A 5,799-nucleotide genomic window follows, 5' to 3' on the forward strand; every position below is an offset into this window, starting at 1 on the left:
CGAGCACACTACAGCTGCGGAGCAGGTGCTCCATAGCATTCTTCGAGATGATAACATCGAAGAGGTCGAACTTCTTGAGTTGATGGAGAAGAAGGCGGGCGCGACATTAATCTGGCAAAGATAGCAGGAGCTGAAGCTGGCGCCACGCAGTGTTGGCGTGAGGCGGAGCATGGATGGTGGCAGAGAGCAACATTGTCCAGCTTCAAAGCTGATCTCCTCGAGCTGATCTAGGGCGGGGGATAAGAACCACTTGTCGAACTTGGGTTGGACCTGGCAGTTGGTACTGAACATGCGGATGTCAAGGCGTCTGGCTAGCCTAGGGTGCGATGAAAGGATCTTTTAGACTGCGGCGATGCATTTGCAATCCCCATCGCAGGGGCAGCTGTGGACAGTGAGGTGGAGGGGGATGCGGCGCCGGAGTGGGCACCACCCCCGGGATAGTAGGGCGGTCCAGATTGCATATTTGGTGGGGAGGAGGCCAATGATGACGAGCAGCATGTTGTTGGGGAGGCTGCTAATGAAGTCCAGGCACACCGGATGCGGTTTTGGCTCGAGCCGCCTCCGCTTGTTGGCTGCCTCAACGTCCATATCGACCAGCGGCGACGCTGGTGTACACGTGTGCTGCTGTGTGGTTTTTCCTGGGTGTGCGCGAGTGTGTCCTTCTGTGCATGTCGCCACGCAGTGGTGAATTGTGATCGAGTGCGTCCTTCATGCGGAACAAGTGTGTCCTTAATGCGCCATCAATTTACCAGCATGCGGGGTGCTACCCCGAGTGGTTTCAACTTTGTTTACTTCACCGCGTGTCAGATGGGCCTCTAGTTTACTTATTTTCACCCACTGCCACATGGGCCAGCACAGGAATGTCGGAGTAATGGGCCACGGGTAGGCTAACCCGAGTCCCAGGACCTTTCAAGACATCGGGGCAGGCCACGCCCCTCAGGCCGAGTCCCAGGAGCGACCCCAAAATATGCTGAGTCCCAGACGGCGACTCCAAGACAAGCCGAGTCCCAGACGGCGACTCCGAGATAAGCCGACTCCAAGCTGGCGACCTCCAGAGAGACCGACTATGGAGAATCGGCCCATGACTCCTCCCTCATCTCGAAGTACGATGCAGGGTACGGTCACGGCGTGGCTGTTCCCCCCTGCTTACGAAGGGACGGCATGGCTACAGTGAGCCATATCGCTGGAAGATCTCCGGCGAGGCGTGGCACTGTTGCCATGCCTGCCCTGACCTCAGCCACAATGTGCAATGCACTGTGCCCACGACGCCGGCCTGTACAACCCAAAGGCGGCGGGGCTGCCTGTCAGTGGGTGGGTCGAAGGCGGCCTGAGCGCCCCGAAGATGGACCTGTGGGAGTCGGCCTCCCTGGAGTCGGCCGACTCCTCCCCAGGGCCCCACGAGCCATTAACCAGATAGGATGGGGAATGGCGACAGTGATCGCCCGATAGATGGCGGCACTGTTGCCATGACCCAATGACCAAGCCTGCGTCATCAGGAGTGCTGCTACAGTGTCAAGCCTGTCCGCGGGACCCGCCAGTCGGTGGGCCCCAGAAGCCGGCGGGGAGGACGGCGGCCTGAGCGACAGACGGCTGGGACCCGTGCCCAGCCGGATTACTATTGTACCCCCAGGGGGTAGGCCTATATAAACCCTCCAGGGCACCCATGCAAAGGGTTCGGACCTAGATAGAGATAGACCAGATAGCACAGGGAGGAGAGAGCTAGCCTTGCCCTCTGCTTCCTCCCGAAACAGCAGCATTGTAGTCACTTTGCCTTAGTGATCATGCGGAGACCCCGCAGAGCAGCAGTAGGGGTTTTATCTCCTATGAGAGCCCTGAAGCTGGGTAAGTTCCGCCGGCGTGCATGTCTTCCCCTCATCCCGCTTCTAGGCACCGGCGACGTTCTACTCGCTCCCACCATGATAAGCCATCCTTTGGCATATGTCGTATCCAACCCCCGACATTTGGCGCCCACCGTGGGGCGAGGTGCACCGTCGTCCGGAGATCTGCTCTGGACGGGAACCCTGTTCCTCCCCGGCGAGCACAGCTAGCCCGGCAAGCCAGATGGCGTCTGTGCCGACGCGCCGCACGGCGCTGAGATCGCCTGGTCGGCCAGCTGCCTCGCCGATCTTATCGGCGAGGTTCGCCTCTCCGATGAGCCTGCGTCTGACGCAGGCACGAGTGGCCCCGAGAGCCTCCTCGCGGGCCTCCTCGACCAACTCCACATCTCCGGCGAGCCTGCCGCGGACCTGGAGTCCATAGGATCCATCGACCCGATGCTGGTCGACTCCGACACCGCGTCGCTCGACGCGTTCCCCACCAACGTGGTGGTCTACAACGAACCGCTCTCTTATGCGGGGAGCGGCGGAAGTACCGTCACTGAGGTCCTCGTCCTCGACCACGGCGAGCACTCCGACGAAGGAGCGCACGACCCGCTTGACACGGCCCTGCGAGACCTTGCAGCGCCGATTCCGGAAGACACCGAGCCGAGACGCTGGAGGCGCTCCGCCTTCAGCTCGTCGAGGGTGCGAAGAAGCTGGCAAGCATGAGGCGCTTGTCAGAAGCCTACCAACACGAGATGGATCGCGCCGTAGGCGGCTCGCCGGCTCCAACCGGGCCTAGCCGCCTAGGCGCGGTCCGACAGCGCGGCGCGGCAATCGCCAACCTCTTCGGGGCTGATCGCCCTGTGTATGCCACGCCCGTAGAGAATATCTGTGCCGCCCAGGCGGCGGCAGATGATGTCGACTACTTCGAAGGTGAAGAGCGCCGCATAATGACGGAGCGAGTTCAGCAGCTCCTCGACGCGGCTGCCGCGCAGAATGATGTCGGCTACCGCACCGAGACACCGCAGCGCCAAACCGACGACCCACCGCCTCGCCGAGACCAAGGTGCGACGTCTCGGACACTGACTGGTGGGGCCCGTGGGAAGAAGGACAAGGAGCCGGCTGTCAGCCACAGTCGGACTCACATCACCATCGAGCGCGACCAAGACGGACGCCCCAAAGCGGTGGAACGGCGGGACGACTACCTGCCTCCCCCTCCTCGCAGAGAAAGGCGAGTCTCCCCGCCGCCCGTGGAACATCCGACTCTCGGCGACCGCCTTGGCCGCCGAGAGGGAGTCGGAGAGAACGACGCCCGCCACCGGATCGACTGACTCCACCGATCCCTGGCGCTGGAAGAAGAAGACGAGTTGGGTCCCCCCTGCTTTGGACCCCGCATCCGAGATGAGCCCTTCCCCCAAGGGTTCACGCTCCCCCGAGACACGCCCAAATATACCGGCACCGTGAAGCCGGAAGATTGGCTGATCGACTACTCCACAGCCGTCAACATAGCGAACGGCAACAAGCGTGTTGCCGTAAGATACGTCCCGCTCATGCTCCAGGGCTCGGCCCGGACGTGGTTGAATAGTCTGAAGCCTCGCAGCATCAACAGCTGGGTCGACTTCACCGAGGCTTTCGTCCGCAACTTCACGAGCACGTACAAGCGACCTCCCAAGCCACACCAACTCTCCTTGTGCGTGCAAGGCCCTGACGAGTCTATTCGCGACTACCTCACGCGCTGGGGCGATCTCCGGAACTCCTGCGAGGGCGTGCACGAGGTGCAGACCATCGAGTACTTTACTGCTGGGTGCAGAGAAGGCACCCTCCTCAAGCACAAGCTCGTCTGCGACGAGACGGAGACCCTCGATGAGCTGCTGATCATAGTGGACAAGTACGCCACGGCCGACTCCTCCATGAAGGCGGAGATTCGGGTCAGCACAACTGGCAAAGTCGCCCCTCAGGCTCCATGAACTCCGGCTGGAGACACCAGTCGGCGGCAACATCAGAATGACCAGAAGCACAAAGCCTCGCAGCCGACTTCCAGCAGTCGGCAAGTGGCAATAGCAAAGGACCAGAAGTTGGAGGGACCGCCTCCGGCGAAGCGACAGAAGGGCGGCAAGTCCAACTGGCTGCCGGCTTTCTCCTATGAGCAGACTCTAGATGGTCCCTGCAAGTTCCATAGCGGCGCGAAGCCGTCAAACCACACCACCAGGAAATGCCACTGTCTGACCAGAATCGCCAAGGGGGACGGCCTGCTCCCTCCCCCTCCTGCTGGGCCGCCTCCTCCACTGCCTCCCCAGAAGCCGGCCGTCAGGCCAGTCGGCGTGATACAAGACGAGTTCCTGGATGAGCATGGAGCCTATGTGGTGTTCACCAGCGTAGCGGATGACCGACCCAGCAGGCGCCAACAGCAGCAAGAAGTGAATGCGGTTGCATCAAGTACTCTAGAGTTCATGCATTGGTCCGAAAAGCCTATCAGTTGGAGCAGAGCTGATCACCCAGAGGTGATGCCGAGTCCAGGCTCCTACGCCTTGGTCTTAGGCGCCACACTCGCCACAGATAGGCGGGCCGCTCGCTTCTCGCGAGTACTGATAGACGGAGGCAGCAGTATCAACATCCTGTACAAGGATACAATGGAGAAATTAGGAATCAAGCGAAGACAGCTTTAGAGCAGCCGAACTGTGTTCCACGGAATTGTCCCTGGCCTTTCCTGCTCACCAATCGGCAAGATCCTGATAGATGTCCTCTTCAAAGACAAGGATCATTTCCGCCAAGAGCCAATTTGGTTTGAGGTGGTGGACCTTGAAAGCCCATATCATGCATTGCTTGGCCGACCCGCCTTGGCCAAGTTCATGGCGGTCCCCCACTACGCCTACCTCAAGATGAAGATGCCGATTTCCAAGGGAATCCTAACCGTGTCCGGCGACTACAGGAAGTCGTCCGCTTGCGCGGCCGAAAGCAGTCGGCTAGCCGAGTCCTTGGTGATCGCGGCTGAGAAACGGCTTCTTGATCGGGTCGTGGCGATGGCCGGCAAGCAGCCCGAGTTATCGCCCGACCCCAAGGAGTCGGAAGTAGAAGGATCATTCAAGCCAGCCAAAGAAACAAAGAAGATACCGTTGGACCCGGAGCACCCAAAGAGGTACGCTGTCATGGGCACAGGCCTTGACAGCAAATAGGAAGGCGAGTTAGTTGATTTCCTCCGTGAGAATCGCGACATCTTCGCATGGTCCCCCAAGGACATGCCTGCTGTCCCGACAGAATTCGCCGAGCACAAATTACACATCCGATCTGATATGAAGCCCGTCAGGCAGCCCTTGCGCCGCCTGTCAGAAGAAAAAAGAAGAGTTCTTGGAGAAGAAATAGCCCGGCTCCTGGCAGCCGGCTTCATCATGGAAGTGTTTTTTCCAGAGTGGCTGGCAAACCTAGTACTGGTGTTGAAGAAGAACAAGTAGTGGTGGATGTGCATTGATTACACGAGCCTCAACAAAGCTTGCTCCAAGGACCCATTTGCTCTGCCGAGAATCGATCAGGTGATAGACTCCACAGCCGGATGCGAGCTGTTGAGTTTCCTAGATGCATATTCAGGATATCACCAGATCAAGCTAAACCCGGCTGACAGACTGAAGACCGCCTTCATCACGCCATTTGGAGCCTTCTGCTACCTGACCATGACGTTCGGCTTAAGAAATGCCGGCGCCACCTTTCAGCGTTGCATGCAGAAGTGCCTCCTGAAGCAACTCGGCAGAAATGCCCACGTCTATGTGGATGATGTAGTGGTGAAGACGAAGAAGCGTGGAACCTTGCTGGAGGACCTCAAGGAAACCTTTGAGAATCTGCGCCAATTCCAGATCAAGCTCAACCCAGAGAAGTGGGTTTTTGGAGTACCAGCCGGCCAGCTACTCGGTTTCCTGGTCTCCAAACGCGGCATAGAGTGCAATCCTGTGAAGATCAAGGCCATCGAGAGGATGGAAGCACCCAAACG

The sequence above is a fragment of the Triticum aestivum genome, chromosome 4B (assembly GCF_018294505.1).
Source record: "Triticum aestivum cultivar Chinese Spring chromosome 4B, IWGSC CS RefSeq v2.1, whole genome shotgun sequence".
Lineage (NCBI taxonomy): Eukaryota > Viridiplantae > Streptophyta > Magnoliopsida > Poales > Poaceae > Triticum > Triticum aestivum.